This window comes from Triplophysa rosa, linkage group LG16 (assembly GCF_024868665.1).
Source record: "Triplophysa rosa linkage group LG16, Trosa_1v2, whole genome shotgun sequence".
In the NCBI taxonomy this organism is placed as follows: domain Eukaryota; kingdom Metazoa; phylum Chordata; class Actinopteri; order Cypriniformes; family Nemacheilidae; genus Triplophysa; species Triplophysa rosa.
In genome coordinates this window covers 12,231,899-12,252,977 of record NC_079905.1, presented here as the reverse complement: position 1 = coordinate 12,252,977, position 21,079 = coordinate 12,231,899, and the positions used below count along the sequence as shown (strand labels likewise).

At 38.0% G+C, this 21,079-nt stretch overlaps 1 protein-coding gene across 1 annotated transcript in view; it reads right to left on the bottom strand.

Annotated features, from left to right (window-relative positions):
- Positions 1-21,079, bottom strand: part of csmd2 (CUB and Sushi multiple domains 2) — a 284,836-nt gene that overhangs the window by 155,775 nt on the left and 107,982 nt on the right. The gene's annotated exons all lie outside the window — the stretch shown is intronic.

Here is a 21,079-nt window from a genome sequence, read left to right as displayed (position 1 = left end):
ATGTATTTTTTCTACTATGGTAGTCAATGGTGGCCAAGAACTGTTTGGTTACAAGCATTCTTCCAAATATCTTTCTCTGTGATCATCAGAACAAAGAAATTGATACAGATTTCGAAAAACTCGAGGGTGAGTAAATGCGGACAGAATTCTTCTTTTTGAGTGAACTGTCCTAAAACCAGATGACCAGTAGATGATGTGTTCTGAATGTATGTGCCCATAATTGGACGCTGGTGAGTTGGTGTTCACCCCAAAATACAACTTGTGTCATCATTTAGTCACTCTTGGGTAATCAAAAACCTGTATGACTTTTTTCTGTGCAACACAAAGAAGATATCTTGAGAAATGTTTCAGTGGTTTTGTGTTCATACAATGGAAGTCAATGGGGGTCCAATGTTGTTTGGTTACCAACATTCTTTAAAGAGTACATATACACGATCATGTAAATTACATTTCATGCAGTGTGTAATGTTGCCGTGTGTGAATTTAAGCAGTCTGCCAAATTGTAAAGCCGAAGGTGAAGGAATAAAAAGGTAACTGGTTTGGAAAAAAGGGAGTTGACTCTCAATCACGCAAACGAGTCGTGCCCTAGTCCGAACTGCCGCGGATTTACAACACTACATATAGTCCACGCCTACGTTTTGCTAGGACTGCCCGCAAAAACGTCACTCTTCTCCCCCAAACACTGTAGCTTGTGAGCCGGTAGACCAATCACAGCAGACTAGACCATCTGACCAATCAGATCAGATTAGGCTGGTGGAATGGAGGGTATCTTTTAAAATATTTTAAAGCACATCTTAAAATAAAGCCAAAAGTATGCACTGGGGCTGTCTTTCAATCCCTACAACAATAACAGTGGTCGAGGAAAACGATGAATCTAATTGCAGTGAATGAGTTCTCTCACAAAAACTTAGGACAAATATATCTTTTCCAATGTCAGGCATAGGGACCTGTTGTAGTGTTGAAGCTTGAAGCCCAAGGGTGTAATCATGGAGAATGAAGTGTACCACAGCGCTTCTGATGCACCACTGCTTGTCATAATGCTGTGACGCTAAAGCAGCAGGGAATAACATAGTCCTATTTTAACACACATTAGCACAGTTGGGGCTCATTAACTGAAACAGGCCCAGCACTCTCATGGGAAACAGAAAGAAGAGTGACAGAACATGTCTTCTCTTGGGTCCGTGCATTACTACGCTGAAACGTCAGTGATTTTATCAAATAGCAAGACACACTGATGGTGTATACATCTGTAATTGTATCAAAAGACAGTCTTTATGAGCTAGATAGCATGCTAATTTTGCACTTACCCATAATTCCCTGAGGAAACTTTGTGTACCTTAAACATTTCATGGTTAAACTGTGCACTGTTAGAAGAATTCTCACAGTGACTGATGGCAGTGAAGATGGTGAGAATAAGATTAATGCCTTCCAAAAAAATCAATCACCCACATGTCCGCCTTTACTGAAATTAGTTTTCATCCATTCATGCAACATTATTTATGTATTATTTTCATTCTATATCCCTCTTTGCTTTGATGGCTGCCGGAATAATGGAAGTGGCGTTGAGTTCTGACAACTTGTCACATGACATTACACTTGATTTACAATGGAAAACATTGGACAGATTAAATGAGTCTTGGTGCAGATTGCATCTTTTCGTTGCCCTGTGGATACACATAGGTCCCACCTAGATTATTTTTCCACACGTTGCGATGGATTTACATCATTTACAGCATCTATCGTTTTCTACGCTTCTCTTTTGAACATTTTAATAGTTACAGCTGTGAAGGCTTTGTGCAAATGTTAAATACACTCTTCATGAGCATCTCCTAAAATTAGTGTTTTGGCTGAACTTTAACAGAAGGTGTTCTCACCACTGAGATGACATGCATCATTTCATAATTATGTCCAATTAAAGCAAAGCTGGGGAAAACATGTCAAAATGTTTTGCTTTTAAATCGAGCCAGATTACACACAAACACAAGGCTCGCAAAGTAAAGCCCCATTGCAGATGCCAAAACACAGAAAGTAAATAGGAACAAGATCAGGTAAGTTGCAAAAAGTTGCAAGTCAGTCAAGTCAAGCGTATGTAATTATGAATGTAAAAAGGGAAGAGGAGGAAATCTACAGATTTGGTAAACATAGCCATTAAATGACCTTTTCCCTACAGTATATAATATTAATACCATTTAAGCTTTCACAATCAATATGTCATTAAAAGCTTTGATTGACAGCAGACATATTTAAGTACAGTAATGAACTTTATCGAATTGCTGTACATGCACACAGATGCCTAGTCTCAGGTAATCATACACGTTAAGTGATCTCACGGGTATTAATACACATGTGATTTTAATAGGTACTCGACCGATTCAATGATTTCACAGATACTTACGCACATTCAGTGATATCACAGTTGCTCATACACATTCAATGATCTCACAGATACTCAAACAGATTCAGTGATCTCAAACGTACTCATTTAGATTTAATGATCAAACAGGTACTAATACAGAATCAGTGATCAAACAGAAACACAGAGATTCAATGATCTCTATTGGACTCTCTATTGGATTTAACAAACACATGTACTCATAGACATTCAATGATCTCAGAGGTACTCATACAAATTCAATAATCTCACAGGTACTCATACAGATTAGATAATCTCACAGGAACTCATACAGATTCAGTGATCTCACAGGAACTCATACAGATTCCATGATCTCACAGGAACTCATACAGATTCAGTGATCTCACTGGTACTCATACAGATTCAGTGATCTCACTGGTACTCATACAGATTCAGTGATCTCACTGGTACTCATACAGATTCAGTGATCTCACTGGTACTCATACAGATTCAGTGATCTCACTGGTACTCATACAGATTCAGTGATCTCACTGGTACTCATACAGATTCAGTGATCTCACTGGTACTCATACAGATTCAGTGATCTCACTGGTACTCATACAGATTCAGTGATCTCACTGGTACTCATACAGATTCAGTGATCTCACTGGTACTCATACAGATTCAGTGATCTCACTGGTACTCATACAGATTCAGTGATCTCACTGGTACTCATACAGATTCAGTGATCTCACTGGTACTCATACAGATTCAGTGATCTCACTGGTACTCATACAGATTCAGTGATCTCACTGGTACTCATACAGATTCAGTGATCTCACTGGTACTCATACAGATTCAGTGATCTCACTGGTACTCATACAGATTCAGTGATCTCACTGGTACTCATACAGATTCAGTGATCTCACTGGTACTCATACAGATTCAGTGATCTCACTGGTACTCATACAGATTCAGTGATCTCACTGGTACTCATACAGATTCAGTGATCTCACTGGTACTCATACAGATTCAGTGATCTCACTGGTACTCATACAGATTCAGTGATCTCACTGGTACTCATACAGATTCAGTGATCTCACTGGTACTCATACAGATTCAGTGATCTCACTGGTACTCATACAGATTCAGTGATCTCACTGGTACTCATACAGATTCAGTGATCTCACTGGTACTCATACAGATTCAGTGATCTCACTGGTACTCATACAGATTCAGTGATCTCACTGGTACTCATACAGATTCAGTGATCTCACTGGTACTCATACAGATTCAGTGATCTCACTGGTACTCATACAGATTCAGTGATCTCACTGGTACTCATACAGATTCAGTGATCTCACTGGTACTCATACAGATTCAGTGATCTCACTGGTACTCATACAGATTCAGTGATCTCACTGGTACTCATACAGATTCAGTGATCTCACTGGTACTCATACAGATTCAGTGATCTCACTGGTACTCATACAGATTCAGTGATCTCACTGGTACTCATACAGATTCAGTGATCTCACTGGTACTCATACAGATTCAGTGATCTCACTGGTACTCATACAGATTCAGTGATCTCACTGGTACTCATACAGATTCAGTGATCTCACTGGTACTCATACAGATTCAGTGATCTCACTGGTACTCATACAGATTCAGTGATCTCACTGGTACTCATACAGATTCAGTGATCTCACTGGTACTCATACAGATTCAGTGATCTCACTGGTACTCATACAGATTCAGTGATCTCACTGGTACTCATACAGATTCAGTGATCTCACTGGTACTCATACAGATTCAGTGATCTCACTGGTACTCATACAGATTCAGTGATCTCACTGGTACTCATACAGATTCCGTGATCTCACTGGTACCATACAGATTCCATGATCTCACAGGAACTCATACAGATTAGATAATCTCACAGGTACTCATACAGACTAGATAATCTCACAGGTACTCATACAGATTCCATGATCTCACAGGTACTCATACAGATTCAGTGATCTCACTGGTACTCATACAGATTCAGTGATCTTACAGGTACTCATACAGATTCAGTGATCTCACAGGTACTCATACAGATTCAGTGATCTCACTGGTACTCATACAGATTCAGTGATCTCACAGGAACTCATACAGATTCAGTGATCTCACAGGTACTCATACAGATTCAGTGACCTTACAGGTACTCATACAGATTCAGTGATCTCACAGGAACTCATACAGATTTAACAATCACACAGGTACTCACACAGATTCAATGATTTCAACAGTACTCATACAGACTTGGTAATCAGTAAAGACTGTGTATCTCATAAGTACACAAGTTGAATCGAAAAAAACCTGAGAATCAATATCTGTGAAATTGATGGATTAGGTCACAGACAATACAGCTCTAACTAAATGCTTACTCACAGACACAGTGTTTTGTAAGAGGAAGCTACTCAAAACCAGGTTAGCAAAATCAAATGTTGTGTACAGCAGTGCTTTACCAAGTTTCATAGTAAATAAAGTGTAAGGTAACCTAAACAAAACGTATATGATATGTTAGAGGAGAAAATTGAGATGGTGGTGACAGTCAAGCGCTTAAAACACACGCACATTCGCTTTCCCTCTACCCATAATCTCACAAAAAGAACCACTCACACGCTCTTCTTCATGTCCATCCCACAATGCACCAATTGAGATGTCCGTTTGAGTTAAAAAGCAATTCAGGCTCAAGTCACCCCCATTAACGAGTAGTGATTATCCCAGGAATTGGATCTGGATTGTGTAAGTAACAAAATGGGGGTAGTATAGAAAATGTCATTATAGATTAGAGCACTCATAAATATGCTATTAGGGCAGGTTGAAAAGAGCCTCGTGACCCCTCCATCACACCGTCTCACTTCTTTATTTCCTTTCCTTTTTAAAAGAAACAATTTGCACCGGGCAAAGAGGAGTGAAAGTCAAAGAGGGTGCTCGCACGGATTGATGGAACATTCTTTAAGGGTATCATTGCAAGTTCAAATACCCTCTTTTCACCTCCGTTCCTGGTATTAGATTTTCGTCAGATGTGCCTCAAGAGTCCAGCAATAAATGAGTTCTTGATCCCCATCCAATGAACTTCCTAGATTAATCGAAAAATTCTCTAGCATCAGAGAAGGGAGTCAAGGGCAAAGACCCAAGGTACTCCTTGGTGTCACAGACATAGACTCAGCACACAGTTTATAACTATCCAAATAAATATCACCAGAGAGGTTAATTGGTCTGAGTCTCAGTACTATAATACGGCTGAAATAATGGTAGGGCACAGAAGGTTTGAGACTTTGGGTCAAGTGCAGCAAACGAAAAAGACAGGTCCAATATTTATCAGTTCCTGTTTGACAAGCCAAATGGCCTAATGGACACATTTCTACCTGGACTTCATTTTCTGTTTTTGAAGTTTGAAATTCTTTACTAATGTCTTATGTGATTTAAGTTTTCTTTGTGGATCACAAAAGTAAACGATGACAGAATTTAATTTTAGTGTGAACTGCTCCTTTACGCCCTCATATGCCTGATCCCTTTTCTCTCTATTGGAGTTTGATTGCAGACTGCAGTGGCAGAGGTTGGTTTTAGGATCTGTGGTGTTGCACGGTGCCTGTCTCACACACAGTGGCGGCTTAATTGCAGATACTTAAGCAGATCAATCACTCGGCTGCTTTATATTCCGCTCAGGCCCAACGGCTGAGCATGGGTCAGGGTGACTTTAAAGCTCCAAAGTTCCAGTATTTTAATGACTGTGAATCATAAGAGAAAGAGGTGGGTGCGGGAGTTTCCGCTCTTCCCTCTGAAGTGACAAAACAAATCAGACTCCCAACCACTGAGTCCAGAACTGGGAATTAGAGCTCTGGAAAGCAGAGAGAAAGAGGCATGAGCAAGAGCTTTGACCTTCACATGTTTTAATCCAGCTGCCCATGGACCGCCATTAGATTCACTAATTCTGCGTTCCCACCAAACGTGAATGAAGCATTAAGCGTGAGTGATTTACATGTTAAGTCAATGCAAAGATGCGATAGGACATCCTGCGGCACAAATTGAGCATTTCGGCCATTTGACGCGCATAACGCGTGATTCACGAGAGTTGAATAATCTGAATTTTGCCGAAAATTCGCGCCGTGTTAACCAATCAGGAGCAATCTAGTAGTGATTTGATTATGACGTAGCGAGTGGAGGCAGAAATCCGAAACAACAATGGAGGACAAAATCATCGTCGCTGTATGTGGATACCCGGAGCTGTACGATACAGCTTACTTTTATCGAAACAGGAATAAAAAGGATCTTGCTTGGAAGAAAGTGAGTGAGGAGGTTGGACAATCTGGTAAGTTGTAAAAAAAGATCTTTACTCAATTTGAGCTATATATATACAGTATATACTGTATATATATACTGTATACAGTATATATATAGCTCAAATTGAGTAAAGATCGCGCCGCAGGATGTCCTATCGCGTCTTTGCATTGACTTAACATGTAAATCACTCACGCTTAACACTTCATTCGCGTTTGGTGGGAACGCAGCATTAGAGTCTCCCACATTTCCTCCTGCTGAGTTTACCAGACAATAATCAAATTCATGGCCCTAAAGGAAAGATTAAAAGTCAAAAGAAAAGAAAAGAAAAATATTTTAAAGTTTGTTTGAGGGTTTTTAGTTTCTTTAGAAACGCATTTCAAAAGTTTGAAAAACTGTAGTAGTGGTGCTGCAATAGAAGCCTTGTGTAGGCAGATTTTTGACAACTGGCATGAAGTCCGGGTCCACTTTGCAGCTTCTTGTGGCCAAAACCTCCCACTTAGACAGAAAAAGACAGTTTGACTAATGCGATGTGACCAACCACAACCATCCATCACTTTATTAATACATGCCTCAATCAAATAAAACGTTGGTTTGTGGAATAGGGTAAATACTGATATTTCATACATTACAAAGTAAACAAAGTACGCCTCAAATACAACTTATGTAACTTTCAATGACTTTGTTCTGAACATAGCCCATTGTGGCACCAATGCTATCTTGTAAGCATGACTGTTCTCAAGCAGAATGGTAAACACATGTGCATCCAGACTCCCGAAGGTTGCGAAATGCCAACAGATTATCCTGACAGATGAAAAAAATGCTTGCCAGTTTTGTGAGCAATATGCATCAGATGATCAGCAAACAGACTATGGCCGCTCTGTGCACGTGCTGTCTGAGGCCAAGACAAACATGCTTTTGACGTGCCTTACACATGCCCGGACAAGCATCTTGTTTTTCCTTCGCTCACTTTTTTAATAAAATAAAATAAAAATAATTTAGGTTGGAGGGGAAAATATGGTCAGATCCCGAGAGCAACAGGGGGAGGAGTCTGAGAGAGCTGAGAGAGGAACTGATTTCCATTGCGCCTCCATCCATAATTCATGAGCTGCCCTTTGGCTCCACAACAGAGTCTTGTTAAATCTTGAGGAGGATTTTCTTTCTTTCATTCTTTCTCCCACCTCATTTTTTTCTTTTCGCAGAAAATACAATATAGACCCTGATTGAAAGAAATTGCCCTCTGGATGAAGCAGCCTTGGCCTCACTTCATCCTCCCTCCCACAATATTTTTTTCATCTTATGGTTAATATCTGACCCTGTGCTGTTCGTAAAACCAGGGGCATAGATGTGCACACAAGCATGTATAATTCATTAACACTACGTATTTAACTGCCATCAAATGCATTGATAAACCTGCTTATTGATCAGGACGATTAATCAGATAAAATTTGACCATCTTGAGTTTGGTGGGTGAAACACTGTGTGCGTTTGACTGATTAACAGCAGCATTAACATTTTAAGTACATTATTGCCCCATTACTTTCCAGATATCATCAATGACAAGTCCCATTGAAAAAGCTTGAGGACAAGAGTCTATTTCAAGTTCTTCAAAAGAACACTGTTGTATCTTATGATCTCTGTCCATTAATGTCTATGGATGTAACATCTCTTCAATTTATTACTGAGCTCTATAAGAGCTACCACTAATGTATTTACTGACACCCTCTGCTTTTGTAAAATCTCTTTAAATGATCATTCGAAAGGTATTTTCATGTTTCATTGATATTAAAGGAATACTTCACCCAAAAATGAAAATTCTGTCATTATTTACTCCCCCTCAGGTTGTTCCAAACCTGTGTAAATTTCTTTGTTCTGCTGAACACAAAGTAAGATATTTGTAAGAATGTCAGTAACCAAACAGATCTCATCCCCCATTGACTGCCATAGTAGAGAAAATAAATACTATGGGAGTCAATGGGGGATGAGATCTGTTTGGTTACTGGCATTCCTTTAAATATCTTACTTTGTGTTTGTGTTACAAAGACATATTTCCATTGGAAAGTAAACATAAAAACTTATTTTTGGGGAATTTCTTATGTATTATTTATTTCTTTGAAATGTATAAACTACTTATGTGGTTCATAAATGTACCTGACTTTGATCAAAAGTCGGTACTCTGGTGGTGTTTGCAAACACAAAGCAAAAGTCTGTTGCATTTTACTTTAAGACAGTGAAATCTACCTAGTGTGCATCAAAAAAGACCAACTTAACCCAATCCCTGAGAAACAGTGTTAAACTTATATTAAATAAAACATCTACAAACATAAGTATGGCATCTTCATGCAATGACTTGACGATGAAAGGACTAAACTGATCCCTCTCTCTCTCTCATATGGGGCAATGATAACTACAACGACCTTCTCTTATTTCAACATTCACCTTTGTAGAGCCACGTTAAACTAGTTTTAAGAATAAAAGATTACGAAACAATAAAGAATAACAAATATGTCTTTATCTACTCCACTGTAATCGTTAATTTCCCCGGATTCATAGTTAACTGGAGAAAAACAAATTAGTTTCCAAGGTCACTCTTGGATGCAGCTGCGTAATTGAGGCTTCCCAGAGGATCCATAAAAGAGGACAATAAAAAGGATCCATTGCTATTTTACCATAGATAACAGAATCACAATTGTGCTGCCTCGATAGGGCTGTGTGTTCAGTTACGTGTGTGTGTGGGGGGGGGGGTGTCTGCGGGAATGTTAATCTGTTTTATATATACATACACCAAAACAATTATTCAAAGTTAATCGCACAGCTTATTCATAAAATGCACTATACATCATCATGGCATCGGTATATAACGTATCTCTCCTGCCTATTATAGTATGGTGATAGAGAACTTTTAATAGAACTTTGCCCTCTACTCCCTGTAGTGATTTTCACTGGTCAATCACAATAACCGATGCTGAAAAAAATAAATATTGCATGCCTATTATATCCAGGAAACTGTGTAAATCTAAATAAAGATGCTACTATATACTGTATAAGCCTCCAACAGTTCAATCGATCAAAATGTAGAGGATGATGTGTCATTTCTATACATAACTCACATTTGCATGTGCATTTTGTTCTTGATTTAATCTACACACTTTCAAGAGTTTTGCCTTTGGACACTTAACCCATTCATAAAGTGGAAATGAATGTGCTGTGCATTTCTGTTTGACTGATAGTTCTCCAAGTGAGCCTCGTTCTGTTTGAAGTGACGGATGAATCACAGGCATCAACCTTCAACTGGTTTTCATGCAAAACAGATCACCGGGAACGGCGTCAGGGCTTGACATTAAGTATTGTCATGTGGTTGTCCTTCGGACAAGTAAATTTGTCATTCACTTGTCCGACTACAAAAATTACTTGTATAAGATAAAAAAGATGATATTTCATTTGAATTATAATATAATATAATCAATATAATTGTTTCGGATTTAGATTGGTCAAGTTTGCTTCTAAGCATTTTAACTAGTGTCCGCTTTGGCCGCCTGAATTTGGTTATAGGCCTCTTCTCCGTGACTGCTATAAAACAAAGGCAAGCAGTAATTAATTATTATTAGTGTTAAGGCTGTAAGTTAACTTTTTTTGCACATAGCACTGGTGCTAGAGAGGTTTAAAGTTTGGTAGCAAAGGCAGAAATGTGCAAGTGTAGTTCATTATGAATAGGCAGATAACTGACAAAAGACATTCATGTTACATACAGATGGATAAATTATGGCCATATCATTTTTAGATTACCTTTAAACTTTAGATTAACGTTCTGTGTTTTTCCTTTACTATACAATAGTGGTATATTAGTCCACACAAATTATTGTAGGATCCTATAGTGTTTACTATAGTAAACTGCAGTAAAATTCTTACTTTATTGTTTTTGAACTTTACTTTAGTATACAGTGTTTATCAATTTACTACAAGGGCACTTCAGTTTTCAATAGCAAATACTATAGTACACTACAGTATTTTTTGTCTGAATGTTTAATTTAATGGGACTTTTATTTTGACGGGTCTTCGGTAAGACGCTTGTTTGCAGATAGCTTCACTCAAACACTAAAACACTTGTAAAATAAACTCTCAGAATAACTCTGGAGATGAAGTTCATGTGTTCATATCCTCATACAGTGCAGACGCAGATAAATCCTCGACCATCACCCGTGTTGTATGTTAAACTGTACACATAATTCACTCAGACACGCAGAACAGCCAGATGACATTTAAATAACAGGATTCCATGTCCGCGTGGACTCAGTGCGGTGCACATTGATTATTGTCACATACAAACAAGCACAACCACGACAAACACGCAGCTCTGTCTAATGCACATATTCTTATTATTCTACATATGTTGCACAGTTTTTTTTTTTCAAATTACTTGTCCGGTCGGGCAAGTAAAATTCTCTCTCACTTGCCAATACAAAACATTCACTTGTCCCGGACAAGCAGACAAGCGTTAATGTCGAGCCCTGGGCGTTATAACATAATTTCACATTCAAGGCCGCATCGCCTCCTGCACTTTTGCTCTTTAGTCAAGAAGACACAATTTTAAATTTGCAATGGCATTGGTCTTATCCAGCATAGAAGTAATCCACATGACTGCGTCTTAACTAGTCTCACCGACTAGCAATTAGTTAGGACTAGGGCTGGGCGATATGGCAAAAAAGTAAACTTGATAGTTTTTTTCTATATTGATCGATAACGATATTTATTTCGATATATATTTAATTAAATAACTGTATTTAAAATAATCTATTTTAAATACAGTTTATTAACAAAAGTTAACCTTTAACCAGTTAAAATTCAATTAAATGAATGCACTGTTGCAACACAGAGGATATTAGGCCATAAACAACATGTACCAGTTCATTCAGTCTCATTTTGACTCAATTGACTCGTTAAGTAAAGGGAGTGTTCATTCAGTACATTCAACCAATGAAAGGGCTCCGTTACTGCGTACATTCGAACGCTATTGGCTCAGCACCTGCGCACATACATAACGCTGCAATAATGTCTTGCTCCAGTAGTGGGATTCATTCAATGTATTCAGTGAACCTTAGTCTTTCAAAAAGACATCTCACATAAACTGTAGTACATTTCTTTAATCATGCAGGCATCTTACATACAAGGTTCAATATTTTAATGTGCACACAAACTCACTTCATTACATCTCTAATCTGTCCAGGGCAGCGCTGGTTTGTTTCATATGCACCAGCTCATGTTAGCAGATATGTTTACGATGGATATAAAAACGTTTGTGCTCGAGTTTCAAAGTAACTCGTTTGCAATTGCGCCTCAAGTAAGACACTTGATAAACCGCGTGATGACAACTCGAGGTTAGTTTCACCTTTGTTTCCGCTTCCAGTCATGTTTTCCTCCTCATGTTGAGTTTTCTTTGCCAAGTGCAGTATGAAATGGACTTTGTACTTTGACGCGCATGATAAAAGCTGCACGCTGACTGACTGTTGTTGCGTTTATTTCTGCGTTCTGTTAGACTGTAAGATTAATCCATATCGAGTCAAAATGACAATAGCTTATCATCGTTTTTGAAATACATTCTATCGCGATTCGATATGATATCGTTTATCAGCACAGCCTAGTTACGACTAATCAGTCTTACTTTTCATATTTCAATTAGCCCAATCTACTTTTTTATGTAACGGATTTAAAGAAGTTATGACCAGTCTTGAAGAAAAAAATTACATGACTAACTTCTAAGACTAGTCTAAGCAGTTTATGCAACCGACTCAGTGGTGTTAATAAATGTCTCCTGAAGCAAAATGATATGTTTGCGAGTAAAAACAATTAATGTTTTGAGCATGTTTAGCAAAGATAGGTCACGTTTGACTAAAACATGTATAGATGACAAAACTACAGTACATGCGCAATGGCGGCATGTCGGCTCCCATTTCTCAACGTCAAATCTCATTGGTTCTGAGACTTGTTTATTTGAAATCTAAGCACCCTATTGTTTTAAATACTTCAAGGCTGTACTGTATGCCACTGTTCATCAAGAAGCCATGCTTCAAATGCAAAGGTATTTCAGCAGTACCAGAGGCCACATCTTTGTCTAAACAGCCACTTCGCTCAGTCTGATGCAAACTGTTCTTGTTTAACAGATTTTACCTGTACAGCCAATGGCAAAGCACTTGACAAAGTCAGCACCGCATGCGGCTTCCAGCCAATAGCTCACAGTCAACTCACAGATGAATATGAAATAGTAAGATGGGAGAAAAACAAAATGTCTAATGTTATGTAAGAGTGTTGTTCATATTTCATGCTCACACAAATGGTAAAATTGAATCTGCTAGGGCAGAAAACACCCTCAGACACATTCACACACATGAAACATTTGTTTGTCTGTCATGTTGGGGACTTTCCATTCACTTGAATTACTTTTAAACATATGTAATAAAATGTCTATGCCTTCTAACCATGTCCCTAAACCAAACCTTGTAAACAAACCTTTGTGGAGTGTTTTAGGTGTGATTTCAGATTTCACAATCCCTTTAATATTTCACTTTACAATATATGCAAAAGCTGACCTACCCTCTCACCCACTGAAGGCCATAACAACACATTCACTTTGCCTTATCTCAAAAGTCCGGCTGCAGACCAAAAACAAGAATGAGTGGGTCATTTTCTTCCTCATGGATGGTCATGGTTCACTTTCCGTTATTATATCAACAGACTTAAGTTATGGTGCTTTAGACAGAAAGTAAACAAGGCAGTAACACTGTATTAGACATCTCAATAGAGCAAAATATATGAAGAAGAAACCACGCTAGACATGTCTCAACTATAGACCACTTCAGAAGAGTTAAAGCAACAGTTCACCCAAAAATGAAAACACTGTTTTCATTTACTCACCCTCAAGTTGTTCCAAATCTGTATATATATTTTTTAGTTCTGATGAACACAGTGGTAGTCAATGGTGGCCAAGAACTGTTTGGTTACAAGCATTCTTCCAAATATCTTTCTCTGTGTTCATCTGAAACAAGAAATTGATAAATATTTGGAACAACTCGAGGGTGAGTAAATAAATGATGACTGAATTTTCATTTTTTGAGTGAAGTGTGCCTTTAAACAACGCTGGTCCAACGCTTGTCCAGAAGAGCGTTTCTTAAATACGGTATTTTCTTTGGCAAAGAAGAGAAAACATGACAATATTTTAGTTCTGTGTCAGCCACCATAGTGCTGCGATAGAGAAGGGTGGAGTGAGCCGTTGGTTGCAATTTGCTAACCCAGACAGATAGATGACGCTAAATTTTATACACTGGACCTTTAACTAATGGTAAATTGTAAGCCTTTTAGTAAATGTTGAAATTAACTAGAGGTGCACCGATTGATCGGACAGAGATCGGAATTGGCCGGTTTTTCGTATGATCAGCCGGACCGGTGACCGGCCGGTCAGTCTCACGTCTCGCCGATTCCAAGCCGATCTTCTGTTGCCCGTGATGCGGGCAAGAACGTCACAGCCGTCAGTACACTCAAAGCCGCAAGTAAACATGTAAACGTGCGCGCGCACAGCCTGTCTTTCACGGCTCGTTTATACTCGCATGTGTGTCCACCGGACCGCGAGTCTCTGCTGACTGACGCGCATCTCTCATATCCGCTGACTGCACGCGCGTGCACACGCATCATGTACTGTACAGACTGTAGTTCATCTCTCGCTGCTCCGTCTACATGGGGTGTGTATGCTAACAGTGATGCTATTAGCATCATGCTAAACTCTGACACATGCTAAACTCACGTTGAAGTCCTTCACTCTGTGTAAAACAAACCTAAATTCCATTCAACCTGATTCCTTGTCTTACGTTAAAACTGTGGTCATTTCACCTAGGTAAAATGACATTCAACACGACTTCTACTTGTTTTTAAAAATCCAAAATATTAAAAAAAAGAATAAATGAACCAATATATGTGATATATATCTGAATGAGTTCTTTACTAACACAAAAAACTGCAAATACATCTTTAGAGTAGAATTCACTCATAAGATTTTTAACTTTTATATTGAAGTTGCAGCAAAAAACAACCCACTTCTTTTAATACTACAGACCCAAGATAAAGACAATTTATTTTACATTTCAGAAACAATGAAATAAAGCAATGTTAGTTTCATAAACAGAAACAGACAAGAATAAAGTTGAAGTATTTTATTGTTATCTTAGACTTTTGTGAGATGAGTACAAAAATGAAAAAGGTAAATTAAGTGACATGTTTAGTTATATTTTATTATTTGTACTTCTTTTCAGTCACAGAGTTCTTCCATTTAAGAGTTGTTTGGGAAAGAGAAGATTCTGTAATTTAATGCAGCTTTGAGAACTACATTTAGGGAAATTTGGGGAAATTGTAATGTTCAATTATTTATTCAATGAAACTAAAAAAAAAGTGTATTGAAGAAAAGTTAATATGGTTTTATATACAGTATACTGTCAATTATAGTTTGTGGATAGAAAATCGAAATCGGTAAAAATCGGAATCGGCAGGTTTCACTTGTAATAAAATCGGAAATCGGAATCGGCAAAGAAAATTGCAATCGGCGCATCTCTAAAATTAACCAATAATAAAAGATGTTGATGTATTGCTCAATTTTATTTTATGTTAAGCTTATGCATAAACTAATGTTAACAAATACAAACAATTGTAAAGTGTCACCAAAATAGCCCAAAACAACTCTTCACAGGTAACCACAATGCAAACAGCAGGTAGGATAACACTACCCCAGTCCTCTATGGAACACTGACATCCATTTGCCTACCGCTACCCGAGCTTGTGTATTATAAAGCGGCCACTGACAGTGCGGTGTGCATCCGCTTCACAGATACTGCTCACTGATCTTTATTCTCTTAGTCCTTTTTAGACTCGCACGGGGGGCATCTCTCTCACAGCATCCCCTCGATCTGTGCTGAGGGACGAGAGTGTACCAGCGCAACTGGAAAATAGCAAACCATAAAAACACAAAAGTCTGCACCTGTGTTTGCATCCCCCCAAACTGGCGTCAAATGGAAGCAACTTGTGTTTGCATGCATCTGTGTGCTAAAGCAAGAAAGTCTCCGTCGAGTTTCCACAGTGCTTAGAACACAAAAGCTTGCACGAAATGCCTTCTGCCTACCTGAAGATTCACATTAATGGTGTTTATGAGTCATAATTTCAATGTTTAGCGCGTTACATATTCGAGTAAGCGATTCTGCTCTGTCGCTTCCCTGTGATGTCCCGGCTTTATGAAGATGGATTCTTAAGGATGGATTGGGGGGTTGGAGGAGTTTGATAGAGCTATCAGCTGAGAAGCAGCTGAACAGACTGGCTTTATGAGAGTTTACCCCCCGCCTCCCCGAAGCTCCCAGCTCGCGAGCCCCGATGATAAACGAGGAATCCGCCACACAAATGTCAACAGTAAACCAGAGACTGAGTTGTCAGACTAAGCCAAATAAAAAGAGGAGGGATGGAGAGACATTAACCTGCTGTTTACAGGAAGAAGTGCTTGTCCACAATGCTAATGCACCGTGCATCCATTTATCAACTTCCTGTACGTGTCATCCGTCTGCTCGTGGCATGGACCCAAAAACTACAGTGAAAGGTAAAGGTGAATCTTCAAGAGAATCACGATGTGGCCCCGCAGAAAAAGGAAGGTTTCATTATTGCCTGTATGCATAATGCATCTCGGTGCCCAGCCATTGGTTATTACGTGTATTGCAACAGCAAGATTATTAGATCTTCTGTCATCCATCATGATATACTCATCACTACTAAAGAGGGAATCTAGCGTATTAGCATACATCCAGCACAGAAATATGAACTGATTAGCATCTGCCCTCATTGCTTTCTGTGAGTCACAGGTTTGCTAAAATGATCTCTTTGAATCTAAATTATGCTAGATCCTTATCAGCAAAACGAAGACGCATTACATTGGTTTTAACAAGTGGGAGATTAAAGGTGAAGTGTGTCGTTTCTGTGACATTAGGAGCGCTGAACGGAATAACAAAAATACACAGATGAGGCTATGTCTGAGCTAATCCGAATACATTTGAAAACAGATTCGTTTAAAAATCCATGCTAGCGTTTTCAAGAGTTTTTCCACACAGAAACATCTGTACTGGGCATGAGAAAAACATGAGATGGTTAGACATGAGTGAGATTTTTATATAGATAGACAAAGAGGTGTAGCCTAGACCAAAAAATTATGAAAGCCAAACAAATACGATGAAATACTGGACAGCTTCAAAGTAATAAATATAAGAACTAGAAATATTTCATAATATTCATTATAATATGTATTGTGCAAAATATTTAGGATATAATAACAATATTTATGGATAATATCCATTAAATACAGATACTGTTTATTATATAACATATAATGCAGATTATTATAATATAACAAAAATATAATATAAACAATATAATAAAAAATAAAAATATAATACAATTATTATAATACAATTACTTTAAAACTAAATAAATAAATAAAGGACCTTTTGGGCCAAATGGGTTACATAGTAAAATTTTGACATAATAAAATTCTTATAGCACAATTACTATAAAAATGTATTAATTAATTAAACGATAAATAAAGGAACATTTGGGCCAAATGGGTCACATGACTGTCTAAATGATTAAAATGTGGTATCAATTCAGTTTCCACAACACAACATGAAAACAGCGTTTTCAAATGTCTCCACTTTGGAGGGCGTTTTCGAAAACCTTAATTTGAAGTGATTAAAATGTGTCTCAGTGTGGACGAAAGGCCAAAAGATGAGTTTTCAAACAAAAACGTGTTCCTGTCGACAAGTCCCAAATTTTGATGATGATGATTCGGGGCTGGTTTATGTCAGTTAGTGGTGGTGGATGACCATTTGTACTCCTCAAAAACAAACCATAGCTGTCAGAGGAGGGTATTTAATAGCAATAGTCAATTACAGTTCGGTAAAGTGGTGTGATTTATCAACAATTTTGGTCAGTGTTCCCAGACAAGAATGTAAAGTTTATTATGGGTGCATGTGCTTAACACACATGGCTGAAAAGCCAAAAGATAACTCTTCTTGACTGTTGCAAGGTAAACTGAAATTGGGAAAAATGCATTTTGACAGTTAAACCTTTTTTTTCGAACATGATACTGCCGAATCCAAAAGTGCTTTGCTATGCCTTTCATCAGGAAGAGGATGAATTGTGGTTATAGAAAATGGACTGGTGCACATACAGTACTGTGCATAAATCAGGAGAGGCACAGGAGATCATAATCTCTCTTCCCTGAGTTTCTTCTTGATTGGATTTTGTCCAGAGATTATTCTTTGGTGCGCATGCATGATAAATCAGGGGCTTCCCCTCCTCCTCCATGTTTTCTGTCTTCATTGGGCTTCATTGATTTATATTTTTTATGTTACATCTTCTCGCACTCTGAGGAAAGTCAGAACGGGCTGAAGTGAATCAACTGTGATACATATTAAAGTGATCAATCACCAGGGCCGCATGGATCGGTGCGAGTGAGACGAATGAAAACTGTTGTGTGGAAAGAGCACAGAGGAATGAAAGAGACAGAGAGAAGACTCTAGCAGGTCGTTTACACAACGCCGTTTTCAACCTAAAACTGAAAACCATTTATGCGTTTTGGTTTGGGGGCCTGAAAACGCAAACTTTTGAAAACTGGTCTCAAAGTGCTAGTTTTTGAAAACGGTGCCGTTATCGTCTTCGTGCAAACTGCAAGACGGGACTTTCTGAAAATGATGACATCATGCGCATGCGTATTACTCAAAACAATATGTCGGCTTCAGGTATGTGTGCTGGTGCTGCTGGATATATGTACAGTATTAATGTTTCTCTAGCAAGAAGTGTATTTTCTGCACCACTAAGACCAGCGGAGACACATAATTTACATTCGCCAGACTTTAAACACACATACTGTATATGTCAATCAAAGGTATTAAAAAGCACCTTCGGCTTATAACTGTATGTGTGCGTGTGCACCTGAAACTTTTCAAAATGGCAAAAGAAAAACTGTTCAGCTTTTCATCGTGTAATCGTATTCTAGATCTGGGAGTTGTGTCATATGAGACGGTGTGATGGGTGGCACTAAGGGTGGGCTACAAAAGCTTTTGTTATCATCTTGCCTTTTTTCTGTGAATTTGATCATTAAAACACATTCAGGTGTGCCTTATAATTCAGACATGTCGGGCGGGCAAGCCACACTTTTGGCAAGTTGCTGACACGTTTTCGCTTCTTTGCCAAAGGTTAGATAACGTATTTACGAAACGCGCTCAGTAGAGCAGTTTTTCCGTTTAGGGCTACTGTAGAAACAACATGATGAATTTCATGTAAGGAAACCCGTGGTGTATGTAGATAGAAATAGCTCATTCTAAAGTTATAAAAACATAATGCTTCATTATGTAAAGTCTTTATACCCCTCTGAACACAGTTTTGTGTATTATATTGCATTTCTGTCAATAGATCCTCCAAAAAATGACACACTGCACCTTTAAGAATATTCTATCTCAAAGCTAAAGCTCTTCTAAATTTGCTGTACCAATTAGGCTAGAGATTTCAGAGTGATAAATCTGATAACTTGCCAAATTTTATAACATGATAATGTGCACAAAAGTATTAAAAATAATATGTCCAAATAAATTAATATGAAAATCTCTACATCACAAAAATGAAACCTGACAGATGTCAATTTTATTGTTGGAATATATTACACTTTAAAATAAACAAAGATTTACAGAGGTGTTTAAATGAATGTATGAAGTCATCCTTATACCCACTGGCCCTAGAACCGCCCGTGTTGATTGTCCTAAATCAAGTGTGCAGTTTGTGAGCGAAAACGTCACCTGTACTGTAAAATGAGCATTTGGCCTAAAGCAGGACAAGCACCATACACCACTGAATATGCTTATTTTAAATCAAGAGCAATCTGCATCCAGCTGAGACACAGCAGGTGCATGAGGCAGCATATAAACAAGAGCCTACAGGAGAGAACAAGGGCTTAGTTTAAGCAGGGTGCACACAAACGTTTCGTCACACTGGCCAGTAAGAACATTTACAGGGAATGAATATGTCTCCAATTTTAATATCCAAAACTAAAGGCTGTTAGATACATCATGTTAAAGCAAGTGTTTACGTCAACATCGTTTTCCTCATTATAACCACTTCATTCTGTTATATGTGATAAATAAATATTAAAATTAATTGTAAGTCCAAAAAGAACAAACATATGTATCTACAGTAGCTGTTTTTCCTTATTTGTGAGAATTATCACAGGTCACACGTTGCATCATACAGTATAAGAGAAAAGACAGACTCCACCTATCTCACATTTTTTTGTCATATTTTGTGTAGGATGCATGTTTCACATGTGTCAGCACAAGATGTTTTGTCGAAAAAAGACACTTGATAATGTGATGATTCATTTTGCACTAATAAGGTAAATGTCATTACAAGACGCACAATGTGTGACAAATATCTTCTTTAGCAGTCAGTTTATACTGTAGATCTTTGATTTATGAGCATCATAAAATCATTCCTATATTTCAAAGTAAACCGTATATGAAAGGGATAGTTCACCCAAAATAAAAATTCTGTCATTTACTCACCATCTTGTCATTTCAAACCTGCATGACTTTCTTTCTTCTGCAGAACACAAAGACATTTTAAAGAATGTTGGTAAGAATTGACTTGCATTGGTTCAGGGTCTATACAATAGAAGTGAATGGGTACCACCGTTGTTCAGTTAACAAATTCTTCAAAATATCTTCCTTTGTGTTCTGTAGAAGAGAGAAGTCCTACAGGTTTGACAAGACAGCAGGGTGAGTAAATTATTACAGAATTTTCATTTTTCGCAGCTCCTTACCCATGCTGTTGATCAACTGGCAAGTGTTGTATTCACTTCAGAAAGCCCATTTTTACTTTTGAATGAGGTTTAAAGGGACAGTTCACCCAAAAATCATTCACTCACCTGCGTGTAATTTCATACCCGTTTAAATTACTTTGTGCTGCTGAACACAAAGAAATATATTTGGTTCAGTTCCGGGACATCATTGACTAAAAATTTAATGGTAGTCAAAGGTCCCCCAGAACTGTTTGTTTTCTTAAATTCTACAAAATATCTAATTTTGTGTTCAATGGAACAAAAAACAACAATATTTTTTTCCTACTATGGTATGGATGATGTTAGTAAATGATGACAGATTTTTAAGTAATCCTGAAGACCTTAATAAGCTTGTTTAGTTGTGTTTGATTAGAACTGGAGCTAAACTCTGCCAGACACTTTCCAGAGCCAGAGCTGAATAGCACCGCTGTAGGTTCTTTATGTGTGAAGTTGGTTAACGGAGGTGAAAAAAAGAATATTGTTTTTCATCT